Source organism: Lepus europaeus, chromosome 1, assembly GCF_033115175.1.
Source record: "Lepus europaeus isolate LE1 chromosome 1, mLepTim1.pri, whole genome shotgun sequence".
NCBI lineage: Eukaryota > Metazoa > Chordata > Mammalia > Lagomorpha > Leporidae > Lepus > Lepus europaeus.
The window spans coordinates 114,389,039-114,406,780 of record NC_084827.1 but is presented as its reverse complement, the minus strand read 5'-3'; the positions used below and the strand labels follow the sequence as shown (position 1 = coordinate 114,406,780).

At 44.2% G+C, this 17,742-nt stretch overlaps 1 pseudogene; it reads right to left on the bottom strand.

The window, feature by feature from the left end:
* Window positions 1-231: 231 nt before the first annotated feature.
* Window positions 232-520, bottom strand: LOC133766740 (cytochrome c-like; annotated as a pseudogene).
* Between the last annotated feature and the right edge of the window lie 17,222 nt (window positions 521-17,742).

Below are 17,742 nucleotides of genomic sequence, written 5' to 3'. Positions count from 1 at the left end.
GGAAAAACAGTGAGGGGATTCACTGAACTGAAATTTTTGCCAATATTTTAATAAACCCAATCCTATTTATTTAACCACACAAGCAATCTTACTTAAATCAGGACTGTCAAATAAAAACATTCTGTCAGCCATTCATGATCTGAATTCTGGTCTCTGAGAATTAAGTTATGGTGCACATAAAAAAAGTCACGAGACACTCCTGTTTTATAATAAATAAGGCAGTGCCAACTATTAGTCATTCATAGCTTTTTTGACATAAGCTATCAAGTCTGCTCTCTCATTCTGCTTCTTGTTTCCAGGGATTCTCGGGATTCTGCAAAGACTCCATCAGAGTGTCCTCTCCCCAGGGAACGCCTTTGTTCTTGTTGGCGTCTGTGTAAGAGAACCCAACGGCCTGACCTATCTTCTGCCCAAACAGACCATGGAAATTTGGTCCAGTCTTGTGCTTGCCTCCCTCTTCCACACTGTGGCACTGGGCACATTTCTGAACAAAAATCTTGTCTTTCTCAATATCACCCATTTGTAATTCGCTCTTTTGTGGCTCGAGCTTCAAAGGTCTGGACTGGGAAGTTGGAAGTCTCATTCTCTAACAGAGTTACAGAGAGGGAGACACACACACACACACACACACAGAGAGAGAGAGAGAGAGATTTCCCATCCACTGGTTCAGTCTCCAGATAGCTGCAACAGCCAGCAGCCAGGAGCTTCTTCCAGGTCTCGATGTGGGTGGCAGGGGCCCAAACACTTGGATCATCTTCTGCTGACCACCTATTTGCTTAAAGTGGCCCAGATATTTGAACAGACACTTCACCAAAAAAGATAAAAGTGGCTAATAGGCACATAAAAAATGTCTTTTGGGGGCTGGCGCTATGGCATAGTGGGTAAAGCCACCACCTATGACACCAGCATCCTGTGTGGGTGCCGGTTGAGTCCCAGTGGCTCCAGTTCAGATCCAGCTACCTGATGATGGCCTGGGAAAATCTGTGGAAGATGGTCAAAGTGTTTGGGTCCCTGTCACCAACGTGGGAGACCCGGATGAAACTCCTGGCTTTGGTCTGGCCCAGTGCTAGCCTTTACAGCCATGGGGGGGGGGGGGGAGTCAATGGATGGAAGATTCATTCTCTCTCTCTCTCTCTCTCTCCCCCTACCTCTGTAACTCTGTCTTTAAAAATAAGTAAAAACAAATCTTTAAAATCTTTAAAAATACTTATGGGGCCAGCACTGTGGCGTAGAAGGCTAACCCTCTGCCTGCGGTGCTGGCATCCCATATGGCCATTGGTTCCTGTCCAGGCTGTTCCTCTCTGATCTAGCTCTCTGCTTATGGCCTGGGAAAGCAGAAGATGGCCTCACAACATGCTTATATTTGGAGACAAGGTCTTTACAGAGCTATTAAGTTAAAATGGGTGCATTAGGGGCAGGCACTGTGGCATAGTGGGCTGAGGCTCTGCTTGCGGCGCTGGCATCCTATATGGGCCCCAGTTCAAGTTCCGGATGCTTCACTTCCAACCCATCTCTCTGCTATTGCCTGGAAAAGCAGTAGAGATGGCCCAAGTCCTTGGGCTCCTGCACCCGCATGGGAGACCCAGAAGAAGCACCTGGCTCCTGGCTTCGGATTGGCGCAGCTCCAGCCATTGCGGCCATTTGGGAAGTGAGCCAGCAGATGCAAGACCTCTCTCTCTCTCTGTCTCTGCCTCTCTGTAACTCTGCCTTTCACATAAATAAATAAATCTTTAAAAAAATGGGTGCATTAGGGTATGCCCCAATCCAATATGACTGGTGTCCTTATAAGAGGGAGTAGGACACACACAGGGAAAAGACATCCATCTACAAGTCAAGGGAAGGAGCCTGGGAGTGGGGTGGGGGAGGAGAAAACCCACTGCTACCTGGATATTTCTAAATTCCTGTCTTTTAAGCTACTCAGTCTCTGGTATTTCAAAGATTTATTTACTTATTTGAAAGGCAGAGTTAAGAGCAAGAAGGAGAGACAGAGATCTTCCATCTGCCTGTTCGTTCCCCAAATGGCTACAATGGCCAGGGCTTGGCCAGGCCAAAGCCAGGAGTCAGGAGCTTCAGTTAAGTTTTTCACGTGGGTGCAGGGGCCCAAGCACTTGAACCGTCATCTGCTGCTTCCCCAGGCCATTAGCAGGGAGCTGGATTAGAAGTGCAGCAGCTGGGACAGGAATTGGCGCCCTCATAGGTGGCGGCTTTATCCACCACACCACAGTGCTGGCCCCAGCCTATGGCAACCCTGGCAAACCAATAGATCATGTATGTATACCTGTGGAAGAAATGAATGAATCTGTGAAAGCCTCCTTCCCCCTAGAGATTTCAATTGGCTTCTCTGGCCAAGCTCCAAGACTCACAGAGCACCTGAGACTCAGGTAAAGGGAAAACCAGCCTTGCATGGGGCTCTCCTGGTTTCTCACAGGTCTCAACAGCCCTGAGACTGTCAGAAATCCTGCTGCCTTCTCTTCTAGTTGAGTCTCTGGGGAGAACCCACTGTGGAAGAAAACCAAGACAGCCATTAGCTCAACTAGAAGGAGTCCTTACTGTTCTAGAATTTTAGTTTACCTCTTTCCACAACTCTCTAATATCTTTACAGATATCATTTTAAGTTATAATTCTATTTTCTAGTTGTACAAAAACACTGGACTACTGCAAATTAATATATCCTGCTTATAAGTTAAGGTCTTTATTAAACAAAGTTGTAGCAAACTGAATCCAACAAAATATAAAATACATTATAACAAAATTGGGTCTATTTTTGAAATGTGATCATTTTAATGCACACAAGTGAACTAATGAAATCCACTACACTTATGGAAGAATCATGATTTTCTTATTGGTTGTAAAAATTGATAAAATTCTAGATATAATCATGAAAAAAACTTTTGCATATTAGGGATAGAATATAACTTCTTTAATTTGTCAAAGGGTATCTATTGTCAAAAAAACTAGGAAAAATTGTACTTAATGGTAAATGTAGAAACTGTTTACTCAAGTCAGGTACATACTGGCTGCTCTAGGCAATGAAATAAGGAAAGAAAAAGAAATAACAGAATTAAGGACAGAAATAATGCAATTGAATTTTTTGCATTCTGACTTGAGCATCAAATCATTATGAAATTTTAGAGACTCCCTTTATAACAGTATCAAAGTATATCCACTACCAAGTAATAAATCTGAAGGAAACGGATGTTTAGCCTGGTGGTTAAGATGCTTTCATCCCATCTTGGAGGGCTGAGCCCTGCTTCTCAGCTCCAGCTCCACTCAGATTCTTGTTAATACAGACCCTGGGATATGGTGGTGATAACCGAAGTTACTGGGGATACTGAAGATTCCACCCAAGCGGAGACTGGATTGTGAGCCCAGCTCCTGGCTTTGGCCCTGGCCCAGCCCTAGCTGTCGCAAGCATTTGGAGTAATTCTCTCTCTCTCTCTCTCTTTCTCTCTCTCTATCTCTCTATCTATCTCTCTCCCTTTCTCTCAAATAAATAAAAAAGTAAACCTAATTTCTCTATACATAAAGCCTAGAAATATTTTCAAAGAAATTGAAAATGACCTAATAAATGGCAGATGTACTATGCTGACATATTGGAAAACTTAAAATAATGAAGCTACCATTTCTCCTGAAGTTTGTCAATGAAGTCAGTGCAACCCCAGTCAAGACTGCATTGAGTACATTTTTGTGGAATTGTAGAATTCTGAAATGTTTACGTTAGGATACAGAATAGTCATGGCACTCTTGAGAAGAAGATGCAAGAACACAAGCTACCATATATTGACATGTTATAAATACACAGGAATTGAGACAGGGTGTTACTGGCAGAAACACTGACAGAGACCACCAGAACAGAGTAGAGCATCCATGTACGGACACCTGATTTAAAAGACAAGTGTCACTGCACAGGTGGCACCTTAGGATGGTGAACTGGAATTTTTTATGAAGTTGGGAGGGAGTTATCCTCTATCTCATATTGTAAATAAAAATAAGTTCCAGACGGGGCCAGCGCTGTGGAGTAGCGGGTTAAAGCCCTGGCCTGCGGTGCCAGCATCCCATATGCGCGCCGGTTCTAGTCCCTGCTGCTCCACTTCTGATCCAGCTCTCTGCTATGGCCTGGGAAAGCAGTAGAAGATGGCCCAACCTAAGGAAAGGCACTGTTAGAAATCGCTTGCACCATGAGGCCACAGAACACTACTGAGCGAGATCCCAGGTTTCCTGTCCTCAGTCACACCCTGAGGAGTCGTTTCCAGATGCATCCTCTCCAGCTGCCTCCAGCACCTTGGGTGTCTGCTGTACTAAGGATGTCTCCCTGTTCTGCAGTGGTTCCTTCACAGCCCTTCAGGAATCTGGGCATTCTTGTTATAAAGAATTCTGTTCTAGGCTGGCGCCGCGGCTCAATAGGCTAATCTTCCACCTGTGGCGCCCGCACACTGGGTTCTAGTCCCAGTCGGGGCGCCGGATTCTGTCCTGGTTGCCCCTCTTCCAGGCCAGCTCTCTGCTGTGGCCTGGGAGTGCAGTGGAGGATGGCCCAAGTGCTTGGGCCCTGCACCCGCATGGGAGACCAGGAGGAAGCACCTGGCTCCTGGCTTCGGATCAGCGCGATGCACTGGCTGCAGCACGCCGGCCGCGGTGGCCATTGGAGGTGAAACAACGGCAAAAAGGAAGACCTTTCTCTCTGTCTCTCTCTCTCTCTCTCTCACAGTCCACTCTGCCTGTCCAAAAAAAAAAAAAAAAAAAATTCTTTTCCAATTTCTCTTCCTTCTGAGAAATCTACTCATTCTCCCCAGATCATCAATACATACTTTAAAACCTCAGTGATGAATACATGTCCAAGACATTAAAATACACTAGGGGTAGTGCCATACTCAAATAATATTGTGTATTAGAATGACTTCAGTGACTCTGCTGAACCCACCTACAGATAGGATTTCTCACTCATAAGTATTTTAGGTTAGCATCAGCAGATATAAAAATAATTTGACTTTGGCCGGCGCCACGGCTCACTAGGCTAATCCTCCGCGTGCAGCACTGGCACCCTGTGTTCTAGTCGCGGTTGGGGTGCTGGTTCTGTCCCAGTTGCCCCTCTTCCAGGCCAGCTCTCTGCTGTGGCCTAGGAGTGCAGTGGAGGATGGCCCAAGTGCTTGGACCCTGTACTCGCATGGGAGACCAGGAAGAAGCACCTGGCTCCTGGCTTTGGATCGGCACATCGTGTTGGGTACAACACACTGGCTGTAGCGGCCACTTGGGGAGTGAACCAATGGAAAAAGGAAGACCTTTCTCTCTGTCTCTCTCTCTCACTGTCTAACTCTGCCTGTCAAAAAAAAAAAAAAAAAAAAAAAAGGAAAATAATTTGGTTTCATCAGTCTAGAAATAATTTCACTATTCATTGACATGGAAATCTTACTTTCCACCTGTACCTCCCTCCTAACATAGACTTCCTCCAGCACGTACCAGTAGTGATTAAAATGCATTTTGTCTGATTCCTAGGGCATTAAAAGCACAATGAACAATGCTGTTCTTTGCAGATAAAGCACTTAATAAGTTCAGTGATCACATCATTAAGCAGTCACAGAGGCTGTGTGTAAGTATGTGTTGGAGTAGTCATTACTCTGAGAGGACTCAAAAGCCTTCTTAGACATTTCTGTGTAGTCTATTAAGTTCACAATGGGTAACGGGTATTTATCATAGCACGGACACATTGCCAACATTCCTTTTTTAAAAAAAAAAATTAGTTATCACATGACCCAGTAACTCCACTCCTAAGTGCTTACCCAGAAGAACTGAAAATATATGTCTGCACAAAACATGTAAAACGTGTACACAAGGAGCTAGATGATGGAAACTACCCAGTGTCCACGAGCAGATGGAGGGGTAAACAAGATGTGGCACGTTTACACAATGGAATATTACTTGGCTATAAAAAGGAATGAAGTTCTGATACTGGAAGAAATTTTGAAAACATGCTCAGTGAAAGAATTCAGGCACAAAAGGCTACATTGTGTGTGATTTCATTTATATGAAATGTCCGGAACAGGCAGACCCAGACAGAGAGGAGGTAAGTGGTTTCCAGGGACTGGAAGAGAGGGAAGAGACGGGAGTGACTGTGCTAATGTGCACAGTTTCTTTATGGTGTGATGAAAATGTTCTGGACTTAGTGGTGGTGTTTGCACACATTTGTAAATATACTCAAAACCACTGAATTGTACATCTTGTAATGGTGAATTCTGTGGCAAGGGCGTTATAGTTCAATATGCCTGTTATTAAAAAACCAGTAAAACTTAAGTCTTTTAGAAAGAATAAAGGAGCCCTATGATCTGACATCATTAAGGAAGGCTGGTCAACTAATTTAAGAAGTTGAACAGAAAATGATTATATTTGGATATAAACAAATTGTAAATATTTTCTGCCAACTTAAGAATATAAATGAGGGGCCGGCGCTGTGGCACAACAGGTTAATGCCCTGGTCTGGGGTGCCAGCATCCCATATGGGCGACAGTTCGAGTCCCAGATGTTCCACTTCTAATCCAGCTCTCTGCTGTGGCCTGGGAAAGCTGAAGATGGCCCAAGTCCTTGGGCCCCTGCACCCATGTAGGAGACCCAGAGGAGGCTCCTGCCTCCTGGCTTTGGATAGGCACAGATCCAGCCATTGCAGCCATTTGGGAAGTGAACCATCGGATGGAAGACCTCTCTCTCTCTGCCTGTCCTCTCTCTGTGTAATTCTGACTTTCAAATAAATGAATAAATCTTTTAAAAATACATAAATGAGGCTGGCGCCGTGGCTTAATAGGCTAATCCTCCGCCTTGTGGCGCTGGCACACCGGGTTCTAGTCCCGGTTGGGGCGCCGGATTCTATCCCGGTTGCCCCTCTTCCAGGCCAGCTCTCTGCTATGGCCTGGGAAGGCAGTGGAGGATGGCCCAAGTGCTTGGGCCCTGCACCCGCATGGGAGACCAGGAGAAGCACCTGGCTCCTGCCATCGGATCAGCACGATGCGCCGGCCGCAGTGGCCATTGGAGGGTGAACCGATGGCGAAAAGGAAGACCTTTCTCTCTGTCTCTCTCTCTCACTATCCACTCTGCCTGTCAAAAAAAACAAAAAAACAAAAACAAAAAAAAAAAAAAACAAAACAAAAAACCATAAATGAGCACTTTCATTTAATTATCTTTGATATAAGGTTAAAGCCTTTTAGAAAAAAAAGATACATATATATTTATTTATTTGAGAGGCAGAGTAAGAGAGAGAGAGAGGGAGGGCAGAAAGGGAGAGAGTGAGAGCGAGTGAGAGGGAGAGAGAGAGAGAGAGAGAGAAAGAGAAAGACTGACTTTCCATCTTTTGGTTCACTCTCCAAATGCACACTACACCCAGAGTTGGGCTAGTCTGAGGAGCCAAGAACTCCATCCAGGTGTCTCATATGGGTGGCAGGGATTCAAGTACTTGGGCCATCATCTGCTGCCTTCCCAGGGACATTAGCAGGAAGCTGAATGGAAAGAGAAGCAGCCGGGACTCAAACCAGCGCTCTGATATGGGATGCCAGAATTGCCCGGTGGTGGCCTGACTCACTGTACCACAGAACCAGCCTGAAGACTTTTCTTTAGGTTTTATGTTTGCTGATGGATCTTTTTGGCACACAGACTATACACACTGCTTATAATCCCCAGAACAGTATTTTAAAAGCATACCAAAACTCAGAGACACAAATGAAGAAATATAAACAGGCAATTCTTCCACATTTGCCCCACTGCCCCTTTTATCAGACAGACTGCCTTAATTCAGCGGCTCTTGGTCCCACACCTCTCTTGTTCTGGTCACTGTTACCAAGACTGCTGTGTGTGGGCTCTGCAAAGTTCACGCTGAGATAGCCTGCCTAACAGCACCTCACGCTGCCCTGGGCATCCCCTCCCTCCCTGCCCATTGATGTCAGGGTGGATTTGGCTTTGTGCAATCTGGACACTTGGGAGAGCTCTGTTCTAGGGATGAACTTTGGAGGAGTGGCAGATAAGAGCTGAGGGCTACATTCTTTCTCATTTCTCCCCACCCCACCCTGCAATACTGTCCTGAGGTATTGCAGGGTGTTGTTCATGAAACTAAGCAGTTGGTTTCACTCAACCTTGGCCAGCTTGCTTGCTTATTTGCTTACTTACAGATTTCTTTATTTGAAAGTCAGAGTTACAAAGAGAGGGAGAGACAGAGAGCAATCTTCCATTCACTGGTTCACTCCACAAATGGCCACAACAGTCAGAGGCGGGCCAAGCTGAAACCAGGAGCTTCATCTGGGTCTCCCACAAGGGTGGCAGGGGCCTAAACACTTGGGACATCTTCTGCAGCTTTTCTCAGGCCACCAGCAGGGAGCTGGATTGGAAGTGGAGCAAGCAGGACACGAACTGGCACCCATATGGGATACTAGTGTCGCAGGCACTGGCTATACCCACTACACCACAGCGCCAGCCCTCCTACACTTTTCTATTACACAAACTTTCTCTCATGCTGTCAGTGTTTTTCTGTCAGTTATACCACTTTCTTGTTTGACAACAGCTTGGTGTCAGAACTGGGACTGACCTAAAGCCCCAGACATTAATGGTTAGGTTAATCTGAGGGTGATTTAGATCCACTGCTGGAGAAATATGGTCCTGGAATAGCATGGGACTGCCTTTGGTGCCAAGGACTGTCAGCAGTTCATAGCTGAAAATGGAAAATTGTTTCAGTGAAGTTTGTCCATAGCCTTCTCCATCCTGGGAAGTCTGGCACATGAGATGGACAATAAATTACAATCTGGGAATGGGCAGGCTTCAAGTTTCCTGGCTACCTCTGTTAGCCGCAGCCAGGGTGACCATACGTCCCTCTTTGCCAGTGAGCAGCTTAGTTTATGCCTGTTTGTCCAGGCATGATGATTATTAACGTCTTCACTCTCCAGAGTGTCTGCGGTTGCGTAATGTATCATATGATCCCTGCAGCTCCAGCCAAAGCGGCGGCGGTGCTCAAGATTTTCCAGCAGACACTGAAACAGGAAATCACCAGATCAGCAGTGCCGCTGGTAGAATCGACCAAAACAAATGCTGGGAGCGAGACATCTGAGATGCTGCTAGGTGTGGCAGTGGCCTCAAGGACCTGTCATGTCCAGCTAGACTGTCGGTCTGAGCAGCTATGGTGTTAACCAAGCGGGTGTTAGATGAGCTAGGGATTGCAACTGGGACATCCTTTAACTCTTCCCAGCTTTGCTCTTTATATAAAATGGAGACAGGTTACAAACAGGAAAATTAAGTGTTAGAATGGCTTGTGAACTGTAATTCTTCAACATGCTTTAGCCAGTCTTGTTGCTCTTACAAAAGCCTGAAAATCTGTGCTTCTGGAGCTTGTTTTTAAAAGAAAAGAAAAAAGTATTCAGAATAGGATCCAGAAATGATTGTCGCTTGAGTAGATGCTTGAAATACCTAACTGAGCCATAGATCTTACTGATAGAAGAAGTGGCATAGGATTTATTGGTAAATAATTTTCTGATATAACTTCTAAGAAATTGACTTACAGATGCATAGACTCTGACCATGTAGTATGTCCTGCAAATACCTTCATTGATTGTATCTTTATGATTTTGGTTATCTGTAAGTTTCATTACACTTGTATAGTGACCCAATTTCAGAGTATATTGAACTAAGTTCAAGGTAGGCATGGGGCCACAGCAGGTATTAACTACTAACTGGCCTTTCTACCTTACATGTCATTCTGCTTAGGCTATGGGACTTCAGGATTAAGATAAGATAGGGAGAGGCTGGCAACAATCCCAGGGCTTCTCCAAGATTGTAAGTCCTTGGAAGATAATAATTGGAGTATGCGACTCTTGCCTTATGGCCCTGGCTCATGCAATTTTACCTGCCTTACCCAGTGAGAGGAGGGGTCATGAGTGATAAAAGTAGTGCTGAGAAAGGGGGTGGATACACAAAATGAAAGACAGGAACGGGAGGGAAATCCACTAGATTTGAAAAAAAAAGTTGTTGAAGTTAGTCAACTCTCAGGAACTCAAGAACTAGGAACACAGGAAAGGAGCAGGGAGCACAGGGCTTCTTGCTGGGAGCAGGTGGGCAGGCACACACACTCCACTCTAACTACCCCAGCCTGAAGAGGCAACTAGAAAGATGGGGAAGAGGTCTGGGGACATATGGGCAAAACAGAAGCTGGGCTTCTAGATGCAGGTGCCAACTGCTCAGGCCAATGTGAACGTTTTGGTGATGTCTACTCCAGAGTTCGTCTGATCAGTTCACCTTTCTGCGTATGCCAGGACCACCTGCCACTTCCTGCAGGAATTAAGAGTAGACTGCTGACCCAGCTCCCACCAGGAAGCCCAGTTCTGGTCAGCTCTCTGAAATACTGGCCAAACAATGTGCTGTATTTGGGGGTGGAGGGGAGGAGAGAGTCACTGTTCATCGCCAGCCCCCATCCTCTTGGTTTGCTTAAAGGAAGTCACTGTTTCTTTTTTGAAGTGAAAATGTAGTTCAGAATATAAGGCAACATTGGGAAAGTGTTTTAATCCATGAAAAAATGTAGCTGTTTGCAATAAAATTTTATAACTAACATGATAGATGTTGTTTGTATGAGAATGAAATACTGGCAAAGGGAATAAAAAAACCTTAAAATTATTTGTAATGGCAGAAAGCCATCTAAATTAATGAACTTGAAACTATTAATGTATACATACCACGGTGCAAATGAGACAGTGAATTTTATAATTCACTATTGTGGAAATGATGTAAGGTAGAAAAAGTGTAGCTGCAGAATTTGTCTTGCTTTAAATATGGTTAGAAATCTAGAGGTCTCTGGTGGATTTATGCTAAGAATTTAAGGTTGGTTTAATATTTTAAAAATTAAGGTGACTTATATTAACACACCGAACTAGAAAAACCATATGATCCTCTCAAAAGATGCAAAGCATTTTACAAACTCCAACATCTATATCTAATAAAAACTAAGAAAACAAGGGAGAAGGGAATTTCCCCAATCTGATAAAAGGCATCCATAAAAAACTGCAGGTCATATCATACTTGATGGTGAAAGACTGAATGCTATCTTTGACACACTGATAATATCCATAGCTTGCACCATATAAAAAATTAAAATTATAGATCCAAATTGAAAACATGAAACTACAGAATTTCTGAGGGGCTAGCGCTGTGGTGTAGTGGGTAGTAGCTGCCTGCAAGGCCAGTATCCCATATGGGTGCCAGTTTCTGTCCTGGCTGCTCCACTTCTGATTTAGCTCCCTGCTAATGGCCTGGGAAAGCAGCGAAAGATGGCCCAAGTGTTTGGGCCCCTGGCACCCATGTGCCAAAAGCTCCTGGCTTTTGGCTTCAGCCTGGCCCAGCCCCAGCCAACGTGGCCATCTGGGGAGAGAACCAGCATATGGAAACCAACCCCACCCCTCACCCCCATCTTTCCCTTTCTTTAATTCTGACTTTCACAGCCGTACATAAATCTTTTAAAAATTTAAAAGCTTTTTCTGAGAAGAAACACAGGAGAAAGTCTTTATAATCCTGTATCAAGCCAGAAAATCTCAACCTTGGCACCAGTGGCATTTCGGGCTGGTGTTTCTTTGTTGTGCGGGACTATCCTGGGCACGTTAGGCTGTTTGATTAGCAGCAGCCTTGGTCTCTATTCACTGGATACCAATCACATAGTGATTAGACAACCAAAAATGTCCCCAAACATTGCCAGATGTCCCCTTAGCTGCAAAATCATCTTCAGTTGAGTACTACTGCATTAGGCAAGCAATAAGAAGTGCAATCCATAAAAAGATAACATACTGAACTCCATCAAAAGTCAGAGCTTCTTCTCTTCAAGTCACTGTTAGGAGAATGAAAGACAAGCCAGAGACTGGGAGGAAGTATCTGCAGATCTCTATCTGGTAGAAGACTTGCATTCAGAATGTAAAGAACTCAAAGAAACCAAGCTGAATCTTTAAAAAGAGTACAAAGGATTCTGTTACCAAAAAGATACACATGTGACAAACACATTAGAGAAGTATAAATTAAAACACATTGAGGCTGGCACTGTGTCCCAGCAGGTTAAAGCCCAGGCCTGAAGTGCCAGCATCCCATATGGATGCTGGTTTTGGTCCTGGCTGCTCTACTTCTGATCCAGCTCTCTGCTATGGCTTGGGAAAGCAGTGAAGGATGGCTCAGGTCCTTGGGCTCCTGCACCCATGTGTGAGACCCAGAGGAAGCTCCTGGTTCCCAACTTTGGACCGGCTCAGCTCTGGCCATTGCGCTCATTTGGGGAATGAGTCAATGGATGGAGGGCCTCTCTCTCTCTCTACCTCTCTCTTTCAAATAAATAAAAATAAATCTTAAAAAAAAAAAACACATTGAGATAACAGTACACACTGTTAGAATGTCTAAAATTAGAAAGGCAATACCAAGTGCTGACAAAGACAAGGAACAATGGCAACTCTCATATACTGGTGATGGGAATGTAAAATGATACAATCATTTTAGAACAGTTTAGAAGCTTAAGTTAACTAACATATGACCAAGCCATTCCCTCCTTAATATTTACTCAACAGAAATAAAGCATATATCCACACAAAGAACTGAATACAAAATGTTTAGTTCCATTTGTAGTAGCCCAAACTAGAAATAACCCAAATGTCCACCAAAATGCATCTTAGTCCATTTCATGTTGCTGTAACAAAATATCACATGCTAGGTAAACATCAATAGATGCTTATTTGGACCATGGTTCTGGAGACTTGGAAGCCCAAGACTGAGGAGCCACATCTGGTGAGGTACTTCTTGCTGTGATAACGTGGTGGAAGGCATCACATGGTAAGAGAGCAAGGGTGTGCATGATGGAGAAAGAGAAGCAGGGAAAGAGAAAGGAAAGGGGCCAAATCCATCCTTTTATTAGGAACCCACTCCAGAGACAACAGCATTAATCCATCCGTGAGAGCAGAGACCTCATGACCTCTTACAGATCCTGCCTTACAGCATGGGTGGATTGAGATAGTCCCCAACATGAATTTTGATACAATGAAACCACTGCAAATGGTGACAGTATAAACAACAAGCTGTGGTGGACCCATACAACGGAATATTACTACACAAGAAAAATGAATGAACTATCAATACATGCAATACACATCAGTCTCAAAGTAACTGTATTTAAAAAAGAGTACTTACTGTATGAGTCTATTTATATAAAATTCTAGAAAATGTAAAATAGCCAGAAACAGATCAGAGGTAGCCTTGGAAAGGGGGGGATGGGTAGGAGGCAGAGATCAAATTGTACTTTAAGTATATCTGGTTTGTTGTATGCCAATTATACCTAAACAAATCTGCCAAGAAAATTTAAAGGTCTCTCATACTTTCAAACAATAATTTGATTTCCTTTGCTGACATCTTTTATTGGGTTTATTTATCCCTTTTGCAAAGTTGCCTGTTCTAACTTGGAATAGTTTACTACAAAATTTTTTTTAAAAGATTTTATTTATTTGAGAGGCAGAGTTACAGAGAGAGGGAGAGACAGAGAGAGAGGTCTTCCATTTGCTGGTTCACTCCCCAAATGGGAGCAAACAGCTGGAGCTGGGCGGATCCGAAGCCAAGAACTAGGAGCTTCTTCCAGGACTCCCATGTGGATGCAGGGGCCCAAGCGCTTGGGCCATCTTTCACTGCTTTCCCAGGCCATAGCAGAGAGCTGGATCAGAAGAGGAGCAGTTGGGACATGAACTGGTGCCCATATGGGATGCCATTGCCACAGGTGGAGGTTTAGCCAACTATATCATGGGGCAGGCTCCTCAAAAATTCTTATGAAATGCAAATTCAGTGTTGCCTCTAGTCAAGAATGACACTAGTTCAAGGTCAGCATCAGACAAATCTTCAAGATTTTTGCTCATCTGGATCCTTTCATTGTTATTGTCTGCTAATCTCATGGGATTCTGAGGTCCTAGTGTCCTGTGCATTATTATTTGTAGTGTGCTTACATGGGAGGCTGGGATTCCTCCCATCCTCTATACCTCTGGAACCGGACTGGACATGCAAACTTTGAAACAAACATTAGGACACTTGAAGTGAAAATTAAAAAATAGTAAAAGAAAAATAAAAGCTTCTAAAATTTTGAGCAACTCTTAAGTTTCGAACATATTATTTGGTATCACAAAATATATGGGCTAGAACATTATAGGTGGTTGGAAAAATAAGCTTATTATGTTTATTATTTATGTTTGTTCATTTGAAAGGCAGAGTTACATAGAGAGGAGAGACAGCTCTTCCATCTCCCTAAATGGCCACAATGGCTGGGGCTGGGCCAGCCTGAAGCCAGGAGCCTCTTCCAGGTCTCCCACGTGGGTACAGGAGCCCAAGGACTTGGGCCATCTTCTGCTGCTTTCCCAGGTGCATTAGCAGGGAGCTGGATCAGAAGTGGAGTAGCTTAGTCTCGAACCAGCGCCTACATGGGATGCTGGCATTGCAGGTGGAGGCAAACCTGCTATTCCACAAAGCTGACCCAGATATGCTTTTATATTAGAGAAAAAAGGTTGCCTGATTCAAAAGTAACATGAATTTACAAGTTTTAAAGAAAAAAAAAGTAATTTCCTGCTTTTATTACACCAATTTATGTAGCCTCTCCTCAAGTGTCACTTTGAGCAGCTCCAGCAGCCACGTGGAGAAGCCAAATGTGTGCCCTAGGAACCCAGGTTTGTTCTCTAACATCTGTCTTCGCGAAAGGAATCAGATTCCTTGGTGAGCAACGTATTCCATGTTTAAGAAAGAGCAACTCCAGCTGAGTTTTGCTATCTTATCTGTTATCACAAAGGATGTTTTGAGTGTTTCTGGGGGTAGGAGTGGGGTGTTCTGTAGAGCTTGATCTGACAAGGCTAAACCTTGCTGTTGAGGCAAGGAGAAAGTATCTTGAGTATAGCCTAGAAATGATCACTCACCTGCGGTAACTGTTACCAGTGACAAACACTGGAGAAAATGTGGACCGACTGAAGTCTCCTGTATTGTTTCAGACATGTAAAACAGTACAATTATTTGGAGAAAAGGTCTGGCTGTCTCTTCCTAGACTAAATGTATACCAGCCCAAGGACTCAGAAATTCCATCCCTAGGAAGTTACCTAACAGAAACAGAGATAAACATTTACAAAAAATATTTGTACAAGAATGTCCTTAGCAGCTTTATTCATAATGGGTTTTTTTCAAAAGGCAGTAATCATCCAGGTGTCCATCAACAAGAAGGAAAAACAAACTGTGACATATTCATATAAAGGAATATTCAGTAGTAAAAAGAAGTCGGCTGGCACCGTGGCTCACTAGGCTAATACTCCGCCTTGCGGCGCTGGCACCCCATGTTCTAGTCCCAGTTGGGGCGCCGGATTCTGTGCCGGTTGCTCTTCTTCCAGGCCAGCTCTCTGCTGTGGCCCGGGAAGGCAGCGGAGGATGGCCCAGATCCTTGGGCCCTGCACCCGCATGGGAGACCAGGAGGAAGCACCTCCCTCCTGGCTTCGGATTGGCGCAGCGCACTGCCTGTGGCAGCCATTTGGGGGGTGAACCAACGGAAGGAAGACCTTTCTCTCTGTCTCTCTATAACTCTCTCTCTCTCTCTCTCTCACTGTCTAACTCCCCCTGGCCAAAAAAAAAAAAAAAAGTCACTGATATATGCAATAACATGAAAAACTCTAAAACCATTATGCTGAGGGAAAGAAGTATTATACTTTATATGGCTTCAGTTATATTAAATTTTAGAAAAGGTAGATTTAATCTGTGATACAAAAGGAACAGAATCATAGTTATACCTGAGGGGTGGGGTAGGGATGGTTCTGGGAAGGGGTCTTAGGAAACGCTCTGGGATCACAAATGTTCTGAATTCTGAAAGGGATTTGGGCTACACAAAGGCACACATTTGTAAAAACTCAACAAACTCATATTTAAGATTTGTATATCTCATTACATGGAAATATTAAATAGAAACTTAGAAACTAAATAAGGGCCAACGCCGTGGGGTAGTGGGTAAAGTCGCCGCCTGCAGTGCCAGCATCCCATATGGGCACTGGTACGAGTCCTGGCTGCTCCACTTCTGATCCAGCTCTCTGCTATGGCCTGGCAAAACAGTAGAAGATGGCCCAAGTCCTTGGGCCCCTGCACCTGTGTGGGAGACCCAGAAGAAGCTCCTGGCTCCCGGCTTCAGACCTGTACAGCTCCAGCCGTTGCAGCCAATTGGAGAGTGAACCAGCAGCTAGAAGACCTCTATCTCTGCTTCTCTTTCTTTCTCTTTGTAACTCTGACTTTCAAATAAATAAATCAATCTTTAAAAAAATAAATATTAAGCAATGATATGCATGTTGAAGTATTAGGGGGAAGCAATTTATTTTGAAATGCATCAAGAAATAACAGGTAAGTAATAAAACAGAGTAAAATGCAAAACCCATGGGATCATTTTTGGGGAATTCACTGTAAAATTATCTCAATTCTACTGTATGTTTGAAGTTTTTCATAATAAAATGAAGGAAAAAGCTTTCAGTTAGTCTTATCTTTTTTTTAAGATTTATTTTATTTATTTGAAAGAGTTAGAGAGGTAGAGACAGAGAGTTGTTTTTTTTCTTTTTCTTTTTTCTTTTTCTTTCTTTCTTTTTTTTTTTTTTTTTTTTTTTTTGACAGGCAGAGTGGACAGTGAGAGAGAGAGAGAGAGAAAGGTCTTCCTTTTGCTGTTGGTTCACCCTCCAATGGCCGCCGCGGCCAGTGCACCGCGCTGATCTGAAGCCAGGAGCCGCGCTGATCTGAAGCCAGGAGCCAGGTGCTTCTCCTGGTCTCCCATGGGGTGCAGGGCCCAAGCACTTGGGCCATCCTCCACTGCCTTCCCGGGCCATAGCAGAGAGCTGGCCTGTAAGAGGGGCACCCAGGATAGAATCCGGCACTCCAACCGGGACTAGAACCTGGTGTGCCGGCGCCGCAAGGCGGAGGATTAGCCTAGTGAGCCGCAGTGCCGGTGAGACAGAGAGGTTTTCCATCCGCTGGTTCACTCCCTAGATGGCCTCAATGGCTGGAGCTGCGCCAATCCAAAACCAGGAGCCAGGACTTGGGCTATCTTCCACTGCTATCCCAGGCCATAACAGAGAGCTGGGTCGGAAGTGGAGCAGCCAGGCAGTTAGTCTTATCTTTTACTTGCATTCCTTTATCTGAAATAAATTATTCTTGTTGTAAGTTAGAGATTCTATATAGCAACACAGGAACCAGAAATTAGCCCCTAAAATATCCCTAGGATCCTAAAAGGTGGATGATATTCATGGTAAAAAAGAGCAAAAATCACAAAAATTGAGAAGGAAGATGAGTTACATTAAGAGTTATTACTGGGGTTAGTGCTGTGGTGTAGCAGCTAAAGCTGCCACCTGCAGTGCCAGCATCCCATTTGGTCGCTGGTTTGAGTCTTGGCTGCTCCACTTCTGATCCAGCTCTTTGTTATGGCCTGGGAAAGCAGCAATGGATGGCCCAGGTCCTTGGGCCCCTGCACCCAGATCCAGAGGAATTGCCTGGCTCCTGGCTTCGGATCGGCACAGCTCTAGCCATTGTGGCCATCTGGGGAGTGAACTAGCAGATGAAGACTCTCTTTCTCTCTCTTCCTCTCAAGTAAATGATTTTTTAAAAAAAGTTATTACTAATACTGCTGTATTTATTATCACCAGAAACAATGATTAAAAATATTTATTTATTTAATTTATCCAAGAGGCAAGAGTGCTTCCATCGGCTGGTTTACTCCACAAATGCCTA